General features: G+C 36.7%; 1 protein-coding gene across 6 annotated transcripts in view; it reads left to right on the forward strand.

Annotated features, from left to right (window-relative positions):
• The window catches only part of KANSL1L (KAT8 regulatory NSL complex subunit 1 like), a 178,865-nt gene that overhangs the window by 73,332 nt on the left and 86,233 nt on the right, over positions 1–19,300 (forward strand). The gene's annotated exons all lie outside the window — the stretch shown is intronic.

The raw sequence follows: 19,300 nt of genomic DNA on the forward strand, positions 1-19,300 counted from the left end.
TCAGTTTTTGCTTCATATGTTTTGATTGTCTCTTATTAGATGTGTAAATGTTGCCTGATGCATTAGAAAACAATACTATGACCCTGAGTTTTTTGAAAGAAGAAAAGCTTTATATTGCAAGTTGACTGACAAGGAGACTGGAGGGTCAAGCTCCAATACTGTCTCCTTGTGCTGTTTTTTTAACTTAAAAAATATTTTTGTGGGTACATAGTGTATGTATATATTTATGGGGTACGTGAGATATTTTGACACAGGAATACAATGCATGATAATCAGATCAGGGTAAATGGGATATCCATCACCTCAAACACTTATTCTTTCTTTGTGTTATAAACTGTCCAATTATACTCTTAATTATTTTTAAATGTACAATAAGTTATTGTTGACTGTAGTCACCCTGTTGTGCTATCAAATACTAGATCTTATTTATTCTCTTTAATTATATTTTTGTACCCATTAGCCATCCCCATTCTCTCCCACCCTTCCCACCCTCTAGTAATCATCATTCTACTATCTCCATGAGTTCCATTGTTTTAATTTTTTAAGCTCCTACAAATAAGTGAGAACATGCACAATTTGTCTTTCTGTGCCTGGCTTATTTCACTTAACATAATGACCTTCAGTTCCATCCATGTTGTTGCAAATGACAGGATCTCATTCTTTTTTATCACTGAATAGTACTCCATTGTGTATATGTACAACATTTTCTTTATCCATTTGTCTGTTGATGGACGCTTAGGTTGCTTTCAAGTCTTGGTTATTGTGAATAGTGCTGCCATAAACATAAGGGTGCAGATACCTGTTCAATATACTGATATCCTTTCTTTGGGTATATACCTAGGAGTAAGATTGGATCATAGGGTAGTTCTAGTTTTAGTTTTTCAAGGAACCTCCAAGGTTTTCTCTCAAGTGGTTGGGAATATACATTCCCACCACCAGTGTGGTTCCTTTTTCTCTACAACTTTGCTGGCATGTTTTATTCCCTGACCTTTGGATAAAAGCTATTTTAACTGGGTTGAGATGATAGCTCATTGTAGTTTTGATTTGCATTTCTCTGATGATAAACAATGTTGAGCACCTTTTCATATACCTGTTTTCCATTTGTATGTCTTCTTTTGGGAAAGGTCTATTCATACGTTTTGCCTATTTTCCAATCAGATTATTAGATTTTTTTTTCTATTGAGTTGTTTGAGCTCCTTATGTATTCTGGTTATTAATCCCTTGTCAGACAGATAGTTTGCAAATATTTTTGTCCATTCTGTGGGTTGTGTCTTCACTTTGTTGATTATTTATTTTGCTATGCAGAGGCTTTTTAACATGATGTGTTAACGTGTATTAACTTGATTTGTCCATTTTTTCTTTGGTTGCCTGTGCTTGTGGGGTATTACTTAAGAAATCTTTGCCCAGTCCAATGTCCTGGAGAGTTTTTCCAATGTTTTCTTTTAGTAGTTTCATAGTTTGAGGTCTTATATTTAAGTCTTTAATATATTTTGATTTGATTTTTGTATACAGCAAGAAATGGGGGTCTAGTTTTATTCTTCTGCATATGGATAGACAGTCTTTCCAGCACCATTTACTGGAGACTGTTTTTTCCCCAAGTTCTTGGCAACTTTGTTGAAAATGAGTTAACTGTATATGTATGGATTTGTTTCTGGGTGCTCTGTTCTGTTTTATTGGTCTGTGTGTCTGTTTTTATGCCAGTAGTGTGCCGTTTTGATTAATATAGCTCTGTAGTATAATTTGAAGTCAGTTAATGTGATTCTTCCAATTGTGTTCTTTATGCTCAGGACAGCTTTAGCTATTCTGGGTCTTTTGTGGTTCCATATAAATTTTAGGGTTGTTTTTTCTATTTATATGAAGAATGTCGGTGGTACTTTGATAGAGATTGCATTGAATCTGTAGATTTTGTTGGGTACTATGGATATTTTAACAATATTCTTCTAATTCATGAAAATGGAATATCTCCTTTTTGTGTGTATCCTCTTCAGTTTCTTTCATCAATGTTTTATAGGTTTCATAGTTGAGATCTTTCAATTCTTTGGTTAAGTTAATTCCTAGGTATTCTGTTTTATTTGTATCTACTGTAAATGAGTTTACTTTCTTGATTTCTTCTCTAGATTGTATGCTGTTGGCATGTAGAAATGCTACTAATTTTTGTATGTTGATTTTGTATCCTGCAACTTACTGAATTTATTTATCAGTTTTAATAGTTTTTTAGTGGAGTCTGTAGATTTTTCCAAACAAGATCATATCACATACAAACAAGGATAATTTGACTTCTTCCTTTCCAATGTGGATGCCCTTTGTTTCTTTTTCTTTTTTAAAAAATTTGCCCTCCAAAAAGTTTTATTTCTTCTTCTTTTTAAACTTCTATTTTAAGTTCAGGGGTACAAGTGCGGGTGTGTTACATGAGTAAACTTGTGTCTTAGGGGTTTGTTGTTCAGATTATTTCATCAGCCAGGTATTAAGCCTAGTACCCATTAGTTGTTCTTCCTGATCCTCTCCCTCCTCGCACCCTCCATCCTCCAAAAGGCCCCAGTGTGTGTTATTCCCCTCTATGTGTTCATGTTCTCTCATCATTTAGCTCCCACTTATAAGTGAGAACATGCGATATTTGGTTTTCTGTTCCTGAGTTAGTTTGCTAAGGATAATGGCCTCCAGCTTCATTCATGTCTCTGCAAAGGACATGATCTCATTGTTTTTTATGGCTGCATAGTATTCCATGGTGTATGTGTACCACATTTGCTTTGTGCAGTCTACCATTGATGGGCATTCGGGATGATCCTATGCCTTTGCTATTGTGCATAGTGCTGCAATAAACATACACATGTGTGTATCTTTATAATAGAATGATATATATTCCTTTGGGTATATACTCAGTAATGGGATTGCTGGGTCAAATGGTGTATCTGTCTTTAGGTCTTTGAGGAATTGCCACACTGTCTTCCACAATGGCTGAACTAATTTCACTCTCACCAGTGGTGTAAAAGCATTCCTTTTTCTCCACAACCTTGCCAACATCTGTTATTTTTTGACTTTTTAATAGTAGCCATCTGACTGGAGTTAGATGGCATCTCATTGTGGTTTTGATTTGCATTTCTTTAATGATCAATGATGTTGAGCTTTTTTCCATATGATTGTTGGGCGCATATATGTCTTCTGTTGAAAAGTGTCTTTTCATGTGCTTTGCCCACTTTTTTATGGGGTTGTTTGTTTATTTCTTGTAAATTTGTTTAAGTTCCTTTTAGATGCTGAATATTAGACCTTTGTCAGATGCATAGTTTGCAAAAATTTTCTCGCATTCTTTAGATTGTCTGTTTACTCTGTTGATAGTTTCTTTCTCTGTGCAGAAACTCTCTAGTTTAGTTAGTTTACGTTTGTCAATTTTTGCTTTTGTTACAGTTGCTTTTGGCATCTTTTGGCTTTTGTTGCAGTTGCTTTTGGCATGAAATCTTTGCCTGTGCCTATGTCCTGGATGGTATTGCTTAGGTTGTCTTCCAGCATTTGTATAATTTTGGGTTTTACATTTAAGGCTTTAATCCATCCTGAATTAATTTTTGTATGTGGTGTAAGGAGGGGGTCCAGTTTCAATCTTTGCATATGGCTAGCTAGTTATCCCAGCACCACTTTTTTATTTTTATTTTTTTCTTTGGAGACGGAGTCTCACCCTATCACCCAAGCTGGAGTACAGTGACATGATCTCAGCTCACTGCAACCTCTGCCTCCTGGCTTCAAGCAATTCTTTTGCCTCAGCCTCCTGTGTAGCTGGGACTACAGGTGCACGCCACCATGCCTGGTTAATTTTTTTTGTATTTTAGTAGAGATGGGGTTTCACTGTGTTGCCCTGGCTGGTCTCGAACTCCTGAGCTGAGGCAATCCACCTGCCTGAGCCTCCCATGGTGCTAGGATTACAGGTGTGAGCCACTGTGCCTGGCCAGCACCACTTAATGAATAGGAATTCTTTCCCCATTGCTTATTTCTTTCAGGTTTGTTGAAGATCAGACAGTTGTAGGTGTGTGGTCTCATTTCTGGGTTCTCTTTTCTGTTCTATTGGTCTATGTGTCTGTTCTTGTTCGAGTACCATGCTGTTTTGGTTACAATAGCCCTGTAGTATAGTTTGAAGTTGGGTAGCCTGATGCCTTCTGCTTTGTTCTTTTTGCTTAGCATTGCCTTGGCTATTCAGGGATGCCTTCTGTTTCTTTCTCTTGTCTAATTGCTCTACCTACAACTTTCCAGTATTATATCGAATGATAGTGGTAAAAGTGGGCATCCTTGTTATGTTCTAGATTTCAGTTTTCTCTCCCATTCATTAAGATACTAGCTTTTATTGTGTTGAGGTGAATTCCTTTATACCCAATTTATTGAAGGTTTTTATCATGCAGGATGTTGAATTTTATTATCACTTTTTCAGCATCAATTGAAATGACCATATGGATTTTGTCCTTCTTTCTGTTGATATACTCTACCAGATTGATTAATTTGCGTATGTTGAACCATCTTTGCATCCCTGGAATGCATCCTACTTGATTATGACAAATGATATTTTTAATGTGTTGTTACTTGATTTGCTGATTTTTTGTTAAGGACTTCTGCATCAATGTAATCAGGGATATTTGCCTATAGTTTTCTCTTTTTTAAAAATATGGTTTTGGCTAGTTTTAATATCAGAGTAATACTGTCCTTGTAGAATGGTTTGAAAGTATTTCCTTCCCTTCTATTTTTCAGACTAGTTAGAGAAGGATTGATACTACTTCTTCTTTAAGTGTTTGGTAAAATTCAGCAGTGAAGCCACTGGGTCCTGGGCTTTTCTTTTTTTTCCTTTTTTTTTGAGACGGAGCCTCGCTCTGTCACCAGACTGGAGTGCAGTGGTGCGATCTTGGCTCACTGCAACCTCCTCCTCCCAGGTTCAAGAGATTCTCCTGCCTCAGCCTCCTGAGTAGCTGTGACTACAGGTGCGCGCCACCATGCCCAGCTAAGTTTTGTATTTTTAGTAGAGACAGGGTTTCACCATGTTAGGGTTTCACCATGTTGGCCAGGATGGTCTGGATCTCTTGACCTCATGATCTGCCTGCCTCATCCTCCCTAAGTGTTGGGATTACAGGCATGAGCCACCACACCCGGCTCTGGGCTTTTCTTTAATAGAGGACTTTTTTTTTTTTTTTCTCTTGAGACAGGGTCTTACTCTGTTGCCCAACCTGGAGTGGAGTGGCACAATTTCGACTCACTGCAGCCTCAACCTCCTGGGCTCAAGCAGTCCTTCCACCTCAGCCTCCTTAGTAACTGGGACCACAGGCACACACCACCACATGTGGCTAAGTTTTGTATTTTCTGTAGATATGGGGGTTTTACCATGTACCCAGGCTGGACTGAAACTCCTGAGCTCAAGCAGTCTGCCTGCCCTGGCCTTCCAAAGTGCTGGGATTACAGGTATGAGCCACCATGCTTGGTATAATGGAAGACTTATTAGTGATTTACTCTCCTTACTCATTTTTGGTTTGTTAAAATTTTCTATTTTTTCTTCTGTTTTTTTTTTTTGAGATGGAGTTTCTTGTTGCCCAGGCTGGAGTGCAATGGTGTGATGTGAGCTCACAGTGCAACCTCTGCCTCCCGGTTCAAGCAATTCTCCTGCCTCAGACTCCCGAGTAGCTAGGATTACTGGCATGTACCACCATGCCTGGCTAATTTTGTATTTTTAGTAGAGACAAGGTTTCTCCATGTTGGTCAGGCTGGTCTTGAACTCCTGACCTCAAGTGATCCACCCACCTCAGCCTTCCAAAGTGCTGGGATTATAGGTGTAAGCCACCGCCCCTGCCCCCCCGCCTTTTTTTTTTGAGATGGAGTTTTGCTTTCGTTGCCCAGGCTGGAGTACAATGGCATGATCTCACCTCACTGTAACCTCTGCCTCCTGGGTTCAAGTGATTCTCCTGTCTCAGCCTCCTGAGTAGCTGGGATTACAGGCATGCACCACCACACCCGGCTAATTTTTTTGTATTTTTGGTAGAGACGGGGTTTCTCCATGTTGATCAGGCTAGTCTCAAACTCCCAACCTCAGGTGATCCACCTGTCTTGGCCTCCCAAAGTGCTGGGATTACAGGCATGAGCCATCGTGCCTGACCAAAATTTTCTATTTTTTCATAATGCAATCTTGCTAGGCTGTATGAATCAAGAGATTTGTTTATTGATTTTAGATTCTTCAACTTGTTGGTTTATACTTTTTCATAATAGTATTTTATAATCCTTTGTATTTCTGTTGTATCCGTTGTAATGTCTCCTTTTTTATTTGCAATTTTTTTTGAATCTTCCCTGTTTTTTTCTTAGTCTAGTGAAAAGTTCATCTTGAAGGATATATTTGCTAGGTATACTATTCTAGGATAAAAGTTTTTTTCTTTCAGCACTTTAAATATGTCATGCCACTCACTCCTGACCTGTAAGGTTTCCCACTGAGAAGTCTGCTACCAGACATATTGGAGCTCTTTTGTATGTTGTTTCTTTTCTCTTGCTGCTTTTTGAATCCTTTCTTTATTCCTTCCCTTTGGGTGTTTGATTATTAAATGTCTTGAGGTAGTTTTCTTTGGATTAAATTTTCTTGGTGCCCTATAACCTTCTTGTACTTGAATATTGGCATCTTACTCTAGATTTGGGAAGTTCTCTGTTATTATCCATTTGAATATACTTTCTACGCTGATCTCTTTTCTCTTCCTCATCTTTAAGGCCAGTATCTTACTTAGGTTTGCCCTTTTGAGGCTATTTTTTTGATCTGGTAGGTGTGCTTTATTACTTTTTATTCTTTTTTCCTTTGTCTCTTCTGAGGTATATTTTCACATAGCCTGTCTTCAAGCTCACTAATTTTCTTCTTTTTGATTAATCCTGCTGTTAAGAGACTCTATCTAGTACATTCTTCAGAATGTCAATTGCATTTTTCAGCTCCAGAATTTCTGCTTGTTTCTTTTTAACTGTTTCAGTTTCTTTGTTAAATTTATCTGATAGGATTCTGAATTCCTTATTGTGTTACCTTAGATTTCATTGAGCTTTCTCAAAACAGCTATTTTCAGTTCTCTGTCTGAAAGGTCACATCCCCGTCTCTCCCGTCTCTCTGGCATTGGTCTTTGGTGCCCTATTTAGTCCATTTGGTGAGGCCATGTGTTCCTGGGTGTTCTTTATATGTTCTTTATACTCATAGATGTTCGTCTGTGTCTGGACTTAAAAAGTTAGTTATTTATTAGTCTTTGCATCTGCACTAATTTGTACCAGTCCTTCTTGAGAATGCTTTCTAGATATTGAAACACCCTTGGGTGTTGTGATCTAAGTCATTGGTCACTGCAGTCATATCCCCAACTTTAGTAACACTGCATCTTTTGTAGACTCATAGAGGTACTACCTCAGTAGTCTCGGGTAAGATCCAAAAGCCTTCTCTGGATTACCAGTCAGAGACTCCTGTTCTCTTCCCTTACTTTCCCCCAGGGAAACATAGTCTCACCCTCTGTACTGAGCTGCTTGGAGCTAGGAGAGGCGTGACACAAGGACCACTGGGACTGCACAGGGTCACATCCGAAGACAGCACAGCACTGGTCTCATCTAAGGCCCACAGTGACCACTACCTGGCTATCGTCTGTGTCTCCTCAAGGCCCAAAGGTTCTATCATCAGCAGGTGGCAAATCCACCCAGGCTTATGTCCTTCCCTTAAGGGTGGCAAGTTTTCTCCCCAGTCCCGGGTGGGTCTAGAGATGCCATCTTGGGACTCCACCTGGTGCTATATTCTACTGCAGCTGAACTGGCACCCAAGTCACAAGACAAAGTCCTCCCTACCCTTCCTTTCTCTTTCCTCAAGGAGAGCAGTCCCTTCCCGTGGCTACCACTGCCCCAGGGCCACAGCAAGTACTGCCTGTCTACGGCCAATGTTTACTAAAGGCCCAAGGCTTCTTCAGTCAGCTTTTGGTGAATGCTGCCAGTCCTGAGTCTCTCCCTTCAGGACAGTGGGCTCCCCTCTGGACCAGGGTAGGTCCAGAAATGCTTGGTGCTTTACCCCATTGTGGCCAAGCTGGTAACCAACCTGACTTTTAGCTCTTATAGAGATGCTGTTTTATGTGGATAGTGTTCAATCTGGTATTCCTATGTTGGGAGGTAGTGGGGGTACAATTGCTGGAGACTTCTATTCAGCCATCTTCTGCGTCCCCTCTCTCATGCTATTTTTATGGTAACATTTTTATTAGAATAGTTTTGGGGGTAGATATTGGGATTAACAGGCGATTGGTAGAAGGAAAGGAAAGTTTTGGAAAGTTCTTGGGCGTGTGCAGTTATTGCTTCATGCTAACTCATGGATTGCATGTGCAAATTCAGGGGGAGTTAATATGAAACATGCAGTGGAAATTTAGACTGTGATGTCAGTAAGGTCATCTGTGCAAACTTCTCTCAGCCATTTTGGTTTTAACTGATTTTTGCCAGTTTACTCTTCTCACAAGGTTAGAGAGTTTTGGCATCTCAGTGGGTTATGTCTTTAATTATCTGCTATCCTACAAACTCAAGAATTTTTGCTAGTTACTGACTTCTTACTCCTTGGGTTATAGTTTGAGTTTCAGTATCTCAACAAGTTGTTTCTTTTCTTATCTGTTATCCTATAAACATAGGAATTTAGACTGGTTTTCTTAACTCTTTGTGGCATGGTTTCATAAATTTTATAATTGTTATATCTTGTTATACTGAGTCTTATTAATATATAATGTCCTTATCTCTTGTAACCTCTTTTTAATTTAAAATCTGTTTTGTCTGATATTGTATATAATTTTTAAAAATCCTTCCACTTTCAACTTATTTGTGTCATTGGACTTAAGTTGAATCTCTTGTAGACAGTATAGAGTTGGATTCTGTGTTTTTATCCATCCTAATTTCTGTGTTTTGGGGAGTTTAATCCATTTGCACTTAACGTAATTACTAAGAAGGATAGACTTACTTCTGTCATTTTGCTGTTTTCTATATATCTTTTACCTTTTTTTGTTTTTCATTTCCTGCACTACTGTCTTCTGTTATGTTTATATTTTTTTGACACTGAAATGTTTAAATTTCTTTCTCATTTCCTTTTGTATATATTCTGTAGATATTTTCTTTGTGGTTGCCCATAGGGATTACATTTAACCTCATAAAGTTATTACATTATAATTTGAATTTATTCCAGTTTAACTTTAGTAACATATAAAAACTCATTTCCTTTACAGCTTTGTTCCCACCCCTTTCGGTTGTTGATGTCACAAAATTATATCCTTATACTAATGTGTCCCAAAGCATACATTAATAATTGTTTTAAATATATTAGTTTCTTAAATTATGTAGAAAACAAAATGTGGAGCTACAAACCAAAGTTACCACAAGTCTAGCTTTGGAACTAATGTATTTTTTAATGTACTAGTTATTTAAATCATGTAGAAAGCAAGAAGTTACAAACTAGTGTTACAATAATACTAGCTGTTACAATTATGTGTATATTTAACTTCATTGAGATTTTTCTTTCATCGTACAGCTTTAAGTTACTATCTAGGTCTTTCATTTCACCTTGCACGACTTCTTTGAGTATTTTCTGCAGAGTAGGTCTAGTGGTAAATGACTCCCTCAGCTTTTGTTTACTTAAGAGTGTCTTAATTTTTTTTACCTTTGAAGGACAATTTTCCTGAATAGAATAGGATTTTAGGTTGGCCAGGGGTTTTTTTATTGTTGTTGTTGTTATTTTGTTTTGTTTTGTTTTGTTTGTTTTTTGCTTTGAATATGTTGACCTAACTGCCTTTGGACCTCCAAAGTTTATTATAAGAGGCTACTGATAGTATTACGGAGGATCCATTGCATGTGCTTCTTTCTTGCTGCTTTCAAGATTCTTTCTGTCATTCAGTAGTTTGATTATAATGTGTTTCTTTGTAGTACTCTTTGGATTCATCTTATTTGGAGCTCATTCAACTTTTGATATTTGTAATCATGTCTTTCATCATATTTGGGAAGTTTTTAGCCATTATTTCTTCAAATATTCTCTCTGCCTGTCTTTCTCTTCTTTTTCTGGAACTCCCACATTTATATGTTGGGCCACTTAATAGTGTTCCACGTGTCCCTTAGACTTTGTTCACTTTTCTTTAATCTGTTTTCTTTTTATGCTTTGCACTTTGATTATTTTTACTGTCCTGGCTTCAAGTTCATTGATGTTTTTCCTGCCTGTTCACATTTGCCTTTGAATACCTCTAGTGAATTCTTCATTTCAGTTATTATACTTTTCAGCTCTAGAATTTCTGTTTGGTTTCTTTTCAGGTTTTCTGTCTCCATATTGATGTTTGCATTTTGTTCATAACATCTTTTTCTTTTTCACATCACTTTTTTAGCCTTTTGAGCATCTTTAAGACAGTTGTTTTAAAGTCTTTGTCTAATATATCTTCCATCCTGTTTTCAGGGACAGTTTCTGTTTGTTTTTTTTTCCTTTGAATGCTCCATTTTTCCTGTTTCATTGTATGCTTTTTGTTTTTTTGTTGTTGTTTTTGGAAACTGGATATTTGACTCTAATAACGGAAATCAGATTCTTTCCCTTTCTGCAGGACTTTTAAAATCATTTTTGTTTACTATTTTGTTTTTCTCTATTGTTGTAGGTTGTCGGTGTGGCAAGAATAAGCCTGAAGTGTATAGTTAAAATCTTATTTTTTCTGAGCCCGCACCTTTTCTTGGAAATGCCCAGTTGCTTTCTAATTTTCCCCATTGATGCAATTGTTTTAAAATGCCCTGCTTTTAATGTCTGGCTCCCAAAAGGGGAAAAGAGAAAAATGAAGAGAGGATTTCTTTTTTAAAGGGTGCTGGCCCTTTAAATCCCCAGGAAGGCCTTCAGCCAGAGCAGGAAGGAATTGCAATAAAAGGAGGGAGGTACTACAACAATGGTTGTTTGCCTCTTTGTCTGTACCTCTGTGATCAAAGGTTACAATCAGTGATCAGGACACAGATCCCTAATATTTGCAACGAAGGGTCCTTTTCCCCTACCCTGATTTATGCAGGCTGTATGTAGATTGCTTCAGAAATGTACGAATGGCTGCCTGCCATGGGACTAGGTGTGGGGATGGGTAGCTGCTATTGTGCTAAGAGCTAAAATTGATGAAAATTAACTGCACGTTTACTGTCCAAGCCTGCCCTTTGAACTTGCAAGTCTTCAGGAAACTCCAGATTTTTGAAGTAATGACATTAGACAGATTCTGCCAATGCAGGTGGTGTCTAGGTGGGGTGACAGATTCCTGGTGGTTCCTGTTCCAACATATAGAAGCGATAAATATTTGTGGTGATGGATATGCCAATTACCCTGATCTGATCACTATACATCGTATGTATTGAAATATCATTATATATACCATAAATATATACAATTATTTGTCAATTAAAAAATAAAGTAGAAAGAAATAAGAGACATGCACTGAAAGGAGTTTTCGACATTTGGGTCTCTGGACACTTAAACTGTGTGTCTTTGTACATCTCAGAATATCTTCATTTAACCCTCACTCTTAAATGGTATTTTAGTTTGGTGTTAAATTCTAGTTTGACAGTTATTTTCCTTTAGCACTTTAAAGATGTGTTTTATTGTTTTGTTTGATACTGAGGAGGAGTCTACTGTCAATGTGATTATTTTTCTTTTCTGGGTACTGTCTTTTCTGTCTGGTACCTTTAAGATGTTCTTGTTGTATAAGGTGTAAGGAAGGGATCCGGTTTCAGGTTTCTACATATGGCTAGCCAGTTTTCCCAGCACCATTTATTAAATAGGGAATCCTTTCCCCATTGCTTGTTTTTGTCAGGTTGCTGCTATAAAGACACATGCACACGTATGTTTATTGCGGCACTATTCACAATAGCAAAGACTTGGAACCAACCTAAATGTCCGACAACGATAGTCTGGATTAAGAAAACGTGGCACATATACACCATGGAATACTATGCAGCCATAAAAAATGTTGAGTTCATGTCCTTTGTAGGGACATGGATGAAACTGGAAAACATCATTCTCAGCAAACTATCGCAAGGACAAAAAACCAAACACCGCATGTTCTCACTCACTCATAGGTGGGAACTGAACAATGAGAACACATGGACACAGGAAGGGGAACATCACACACCAGGGACTGTTGTGGGGTAGGGGGAGGTAGGAGGGATAGCTTTAGGAGATATACCTAATGCTAAATGACAAGTTAATGGGTGCAGCACACCAACGTGGCACACGTATACATATGTAACAAACCTGCACGTTGTGCACAGGTACCGTAAAACTTAAAGTATAATAATAATAAAAGTAAAAAAAAAACATGTTCTTGTTTATTTGATGTTCTACATTCTTACTAACAGGTATCAAAGGATTGTCTTTATGTTGCTTGGTACTCAGAGTACACATTTTTAACTGTACAGTTCACTGAATTTTGACAAATGTCTACTCTTGTAACCATCACCATGACCATAATGTAGGACATTTCTATAACCTTCAAAAATTTCACTCCTTCCTCTTTGCAGTCAATCTCTTTCTTCAGGCTCTTTTCTCTGGCAACCACTAATCTGTTTTCTATTGCTATAGTTTTGCCTTTTCTAGAATTTCATATAAGTCAAATAATAAAACATTAACCTCTGTCTTGCTCTTTCACTTAGCATAATGCTTTCGAGGTTCATCTGTGTTGCTGTATATATAAGTAATTTTTTCTTTTTTATTGTTGAGCAGTATTCCGTTGTAGGATTGTACTATCATTTGTTTGTCTGTTTCCTAGGTCATGGAAATTTAGGTTGTTTTAGTTTTTGGCTATTATGAATAATGCTGCTATATATATTCATGTATAAGTTTTTGTGTAGACATGTTTTTTTTTTTTTCAGAGTCCACATTTATTTGTTTTAATTTCTTTTATATTTTTGAGACAGGGCCTTGCTCTGTTGGCCAGGCTGGAGTGCAGTGGCGTGATAACGGCTCACTGCAGCCTTGACCTCCCAGGCTCGAGCAATCCTCCCACCTCAGCTTCCTGGGTAGATGGGACTACAAGAATACACCACCACACCTGGCTAATTTTTGTATTTTTAGTGGGGATGGGGTTTCGCCATGTTGCCCAGGCTTATCTCGAGCTCCTGGGCTCAAGCTATCCACCTGCCTCAGCCTCTTAGCCTCAGCCTCTTAAAGTGCTGAAATTACAGGTGTAAGCCACTGCACCCAGCCCAGAGTCCATGTTTAGTCCAAGGTGTTACATCTTTCTTCAATTCTAGAATATTCTCTGCTACTATCATCCAAATATTGTGTTTGTCAATTTTTTTCTCTTCCATTTTTGTGAAATTCTCATAGATCGAGAGGTTCAAACAAATTTTTCATGTCTATTAACCACTCTTTAATTTTTTAATCTCATTTGTCTCTCTGTACCACAAGGAATTCTTTACTGTCTTTTAATTTGCTAATTCTGTCTTTGGCCATATTCTGCTTAGACTTTGTCCTATATATTGGCTTTTACATTGGCTTTTACTTTGTGATAATGCTTTTTATTGATAATTTCTAATTAGGTTGTTTTCAAACCTGTTTAAAAACATAAATGAAAAGGAATAGGTTTCTAGAAATTCAAGGCCTTACGAATTTGACAAAACTGCCTCTCTCTACACTTTATATGATAAGAGATAGGATTGAGAAAACCTTTGAATAATAAAGGACCAAAGTGATTTGGAGCTAAATATCAGACTAAGGATACCGTCCTCTGCAAAACCTTTGAGCTGGATAAAATTATACTTAGGGCAGTGGAGGAAGATTAAGAATGTGGATTTTCCATCAGAACTTAATAGCTTATGAGAACCCCCACAAGGAAGCAGAGAAAGAGGAACAGGAGAAAGGAGTATGTAGGTAGGTATAGGGGTTACAGGGTGAAAGAAATATCCTTTGAGAATGCATCAGAGAACTGTGGGTGTGATTGTCGGTACATGGAACTGCCTGAAAACAGAGAGATGGGAAGCCTTCTGAGTTTCTGAGTGAGTTCTACCGAAGAAATTACAAGCTTGGCCTATAAAAAGCCTTTTACTGGCCAAGACTTAAACCAGTCCTTAGGACGCCAACCTTCTATGAACAAGAAGCAGGTTAAGAGCTTTGCAGTTCCTAAAGAAGTCAAAAACATTTACTGATATTGCCAAGGAAGGTAATATAAAAGAAAGAAGCTTTATATTTATATTACCAATATAAATTTTAAATTTATATTACCAATATAAATTTTAAATTTATATTACCAAGAAAGGTAATATAAAAGAAAGAAGCAGGCTGATTCAGGAGCCATAGAGAACAGTGGATAGAAAGAACCCTTTAATAGGAAGCACAAATCAGGGCCTAATTAAGCCATACCCCTAGGGTAAGAAGCTCTCACAATATTGGTCCAGCAGAATGTTAGCATTAATATAGACCAATAGCTGACTTATATTCTTTACATTTCCAAGTGGGAATGTTCATTGTGGTCTATTTTCCCAAAGAATCAACAATACAAATGAGTTCTTATGCAATCTAAATATTGCTAAATATTTATTTGTAACTTTGTTGTTATGGGAAACAGTATTCTATGTGGCCATACTGTAGACATCCTGGAGATAATCTAATATTGAAGGTTGATAGGGATAGGTCTGAAAAGAAAAAGCTGACAAGGGAAGGGATCAGAGTCCTTGAACCATGTAGTTTGCCTAGCCTTACCTAGGGGTCTGCACATCCACAAAGATTAATAAATTTTAGGCTCTATCTATCATGAGTTTATATTCTGGTAAGGGAGATAAAACCTATAATCGTTTCAATATATGTACTATATTTAGTAATACCTGTTTTTTTTTAAAAAATTGTACTTTAAGTAGAATACACGTTTTAATAAGATATTTGAAGTGCCATAGAGAGAATACTTACGGGTAAGAGGGTCAGAGAAAACATTAAGAGAAGAAAGTGACATCTCAGTATGACTTGGGGGGATGAACAGTAATTTTTTGATGAACCAATGGAACTAGAAAAAGGCGTTTTTTACAGGTTTGAAGGTGTGAAACAACATGATCATTTTCAGGAATGACAAAGTAGTATGGTATTTAAAAGAGCAGAAAGTATGTGTTATACAAGAAAAGGAAAAGAAGCTAGGAAGTGATGGAGTATGTTTAATATCTGGTAGCAATTAGTGGTGGTGTCTATAGGAAGGTAGGAAGAAGGATAGACATAAAACCTTAGGCTTACTAGTTCTGTGAGATTTGAGGGAACCACATTCACTAAGTGTTTCCTGATGAAAATTTATTAGTTACTTTTTCTCATTGTTCACTGTTATCTTTACAGGAGCCTTCAGTTTTAGTAATTTCCCAGTCGTTTCAAGATCACCACATAATCTCTCCTCTTTGATCGTTTTCCATAAAGGATATAATTTCACACATGTTTTTTATAGCAAATAGAGTTCTAAGAGTGAGTCAAGTATAAAACAATTTAGATATTCCAAAGAAAGTGGGTTTGCAGTTAAATTGATGAATAAGATTTATATTTCAATCTAGACAGTCTGATTCATAATCCTTTAACTTGAGAAAGGATATTTTAATATTCTATATTTTCTAAGCAGTACTGTATACTTCTTGTTTAAACTCTTTTAAAAGCTTGACTGCATGTTTATATAACATCTACTGGAATAAATTGTTTTAAGGAAAGACATCTAAACTTCCCTGTAATAACTTATATGACCTTACCTTTTTCTTAATTAAGGATAAATGTGTATCTGGCCCTTTGTTCCTTTAAGAATATCATTATGTTTATTTTATGGAACATGCCACAAAATTATACTATTAGAATACAATGTTTTTGTTATTTTAGTAGTTTCTCATTACATTTATTAGGAATTAATCAAAGTGTTTAGTTGTTTATTTATATGTAACTTAGTTGAGATGTTATTATATAAGAAAAACATCACTTTCCTTGCTCTTACAGCTTCTTGAGTTATTGTAAGAAAAAAATTGAGAAGGATGGCCAGTACTGTCTTGAAACAGAACTTTCTGTTTAATGTATTTTAAATGTAAAAAAAATTGTTCTCAGTTAAATTAGAGATAAAGGGAAAGGAAAGAGATTGAGAGATGCTGTTTTGTAAATATCCTGTTTAAATAAGTGCTAGTTTGTGCCTTAAGTCAGAAAACACATCATTTGCCCCTTTACCATTCTTCTTATGGTCTAAACTTTGCTTAAATTTTTAGAGGAGAAGGCTGGGCAAGGTGGCTCAAGCCTGTAATCCCAGCACTTTGGGAGGCCGAGGCAGGCGGATTACGAGGTCAGGAGATTGAGACCATCCTGGCTAACGTGGTGAAACCCCATCTCTACTAAAAATATTTTTTAAAAAATTAGCCAGGCATGGTGGCGGGCACCTGTAGTCCCAGCTACTCAGGAGGCTGAGGCAGGAGAATGGCGTGAACCTGGGAGGCAGAGCTTGCAGTGAGCCAAGATTGCGCCACTGCACTCCAGCCTGGGCGATAGAGCAAGACTGTCTCAAAAAAAAAAAAAAATTTATATATATATATATATATATATATTTAGAGGAGAAGAAAGCAGTTATTAGCAACATCCTTTGGTGGTTCTTGCGACAGCTTTGTCAACATATTACAGATTCCTATATTTCCTCTTTTCCCTGCTTCAAGCTTTCTAATAAGACAACAGATTCTTCTCACCCTCAGAAGAAAATTGAAATATTTTTCTTGGGAGAACACTGGCTATATCAAATGGTTTTTCTCTTAGATTTCTTTTGTTATCCTGCAGTAGGGGCTTCCACATTTTAAATTGTACCTTTTGTGTGTTTTAAATTTTTTATTTAAAGTTTTACTTAAAATTAACTTTGGTGAATTTATGTGAATAATAGAGATGTTGCTGAGGCAGTTCTTTTTTCACACAGTGTTTTCTCTGTGAAGACCCTGCGTTGTCAGGAGTTCTCTTCTCAGAAACAGTTGATCTGCTTTCATCTTATACTAGAGTTTTCACTTGTTTCAGTTGTTGTAACTCATTTTTCTAAAAATATTTTATGTCTTATCTATGTTGTTTTACATATCAGAATATCCTTTTACTAATTTTTTTAAGAACAGAAACTCTTTGCTGTGTCCCCAGAGGATTAAATATAAATATTCAACCCTTTCCTCTCCATTCTTGGCAGTGGTGGATCAGAATGGGCCACTCTCCTCACACTCCAAGAGTTTTGTCCAGGGTAGTAGTTTATGGAGGAAAAAACAGATTATGAAGTTGACTATGATGGTCTCTCTGGTTTAATTTTAATTTTTTTTTTTTTTGACAGAGTCTCTGTCACCCAGGCTAGAGTGCAGTGGTGCGATCTCGGCTTACTGCAACCTCCTCCTCCTGGGTTCAAGCAATTCTTTTGCCTCAGCCTCCCAAGTAGCTGGGAACACAGGCGTGTGCCACGATGCCCAGCCAATTTTTGTACTGTTAGTAGAGACAGGATTTTGCTATGTTGGCCAGGCTGGTGTTGAACTCCTGGCCTCAAGTGATCCACCTGCCTCAGCCTCCCAAAGTGCTAGGATTATAGGCGTAAACCACCACGCCCTGCCTCCCTGGTTGAATTTTAAAAATATAGTTCTTTATTAAACTAACTATAGCAGGCTTCGTACTTATAGAAAGGTAGTATTCTAAAGGTTTGGAAATAGAACTTTGAAATTCAGAGTAGAGTTTTCCTATAGATGCAGATTTATAAATATGGATTCTGAAATCAGACTAATCTATACAGACTGAAATCAGACCAATCTATACAGACTGGCCCATACTATAAACTGGAATCAAACCAAAGACAATTGCAGTTAAATTGATAAAGTGGAAACTTGTGTTTCTTTTACATGCAGGTACTTGTGGAGAAACCTAGTGAGAGACTTGCAGAAATTTTGAATGGATACTCTCAAGAGCTTTTCAGATTGATGATACCATATCTATTATATCTAATTTAATTTTTAAAATACCAAATGAAAGAAGAACTTTTGAGCATGTTTCTTCAGATTTCTTGACGGCCATATTTGTTCATTCTAAGAAAACAGTAATTGGGATCAAGTGGCTCCCCTTCTCCTTGGAAAAGTCAGCATGTTAGCACTATTCAAAATGTAGATTTTTTTAAAAAGTGCATTTACTACTTTTACCAAAAATTGTACTACAAAATAATAAAATATACATTTAATACCATAACTGAATATGTGCATTGTAAAGTTATACTCTAAATTATATAGTGTAAACTAAAACTCATATACAACACGTTATTATCTACAGGCAGTTTCCATCTTATAAATAAGACTTACGCATGATGTAGGTGGCCCACAGCAATCATTTAATTCTTTCCATTTTTGAAATAATGCACACTAATATTAATATGTTAGTTTATTTTTTATTACAAGAATATAGTATTTTAGCCACATTAGGAGTGTAATAATTTTCCAACTAGCCTATAGGAATTTATTAGCATTTTTCAAATATATATATATATATATTTTCAAATATATATTATATGTTTATATATGTAAAACCTGTGTGTGTATATAATATATAATATATGTAATATCAGTATATATATAACATAATATCTGTGTATGTGTAATATATATATGGTATATATTGCTATATTATTTTCAGGAGGAAGGGTGGTAGAATGGATAGGAAGGAAAGAAATTTTACAGTGAGAACTGATTATGAAACCATTAAGATCATGCCTTTGCACTCCTTTTTTCTCTTTCTCTGTTGTCTCCATTGCCTCTGAGGAAGCTAAAGTTGAGAACAGTTGGAGTGAGGAAGCTGGGGAATGGAGGAGAAAGCCAAGCAAACCAGTTGAGGAATAAGTATGTTTGTGAGTAGGAGGCAGAGAGTACAGAGACAACTTGATCCCTATTCATTCTCCCAGTTCCTTACATTTCAGAATATACCCCATCAAAGTTGAAAGCTTGTGTCTTTATTATTAACACAGCTACCCTGAAAGCAGTGGGAACTTTGATTGGCCTAGAGAGTACTTTTTCTCAGTGGTGCAGTCCTATCTCTGGTTGCTGGCTGACAGCAACAGGGGCAGGGCTCCTTAGGGTGCTCTGAAAGGAGTTAGGATAGAGTTAGATTGTTGTTTGGATGTTTGTAAATTTGGTGTTTTAATTTAGAAAACTGGGAGTGCTCAAATGTAAAGCACAAATAGAAATGCTAGTGACCAAAATATCAGGAGATTCTATCAGGAAATATTCTGGATTTCATTCTGAAATGTCCATGTTCTGTGTATAATATGCCTTTAATTTTATTTTAATATGTCATGCTTTTAATGCCAATAATTAAAACCAATTAGAAAAA

This window comes from Hylobates moloch, unplaced genomic scaffold (assembly GCF_009828535.3).
Source record: "Hylobates moloch isolate HMO894 unplaced genomic scaffold, HMol_V3 SCAFFOLD_1, whole genome shotgun sequence".
NCBI lineage: Eukaryota > Metazoa > Chordata > Mammalia > Primates > Hylobatidae > Hylobates > Hylobates moloch.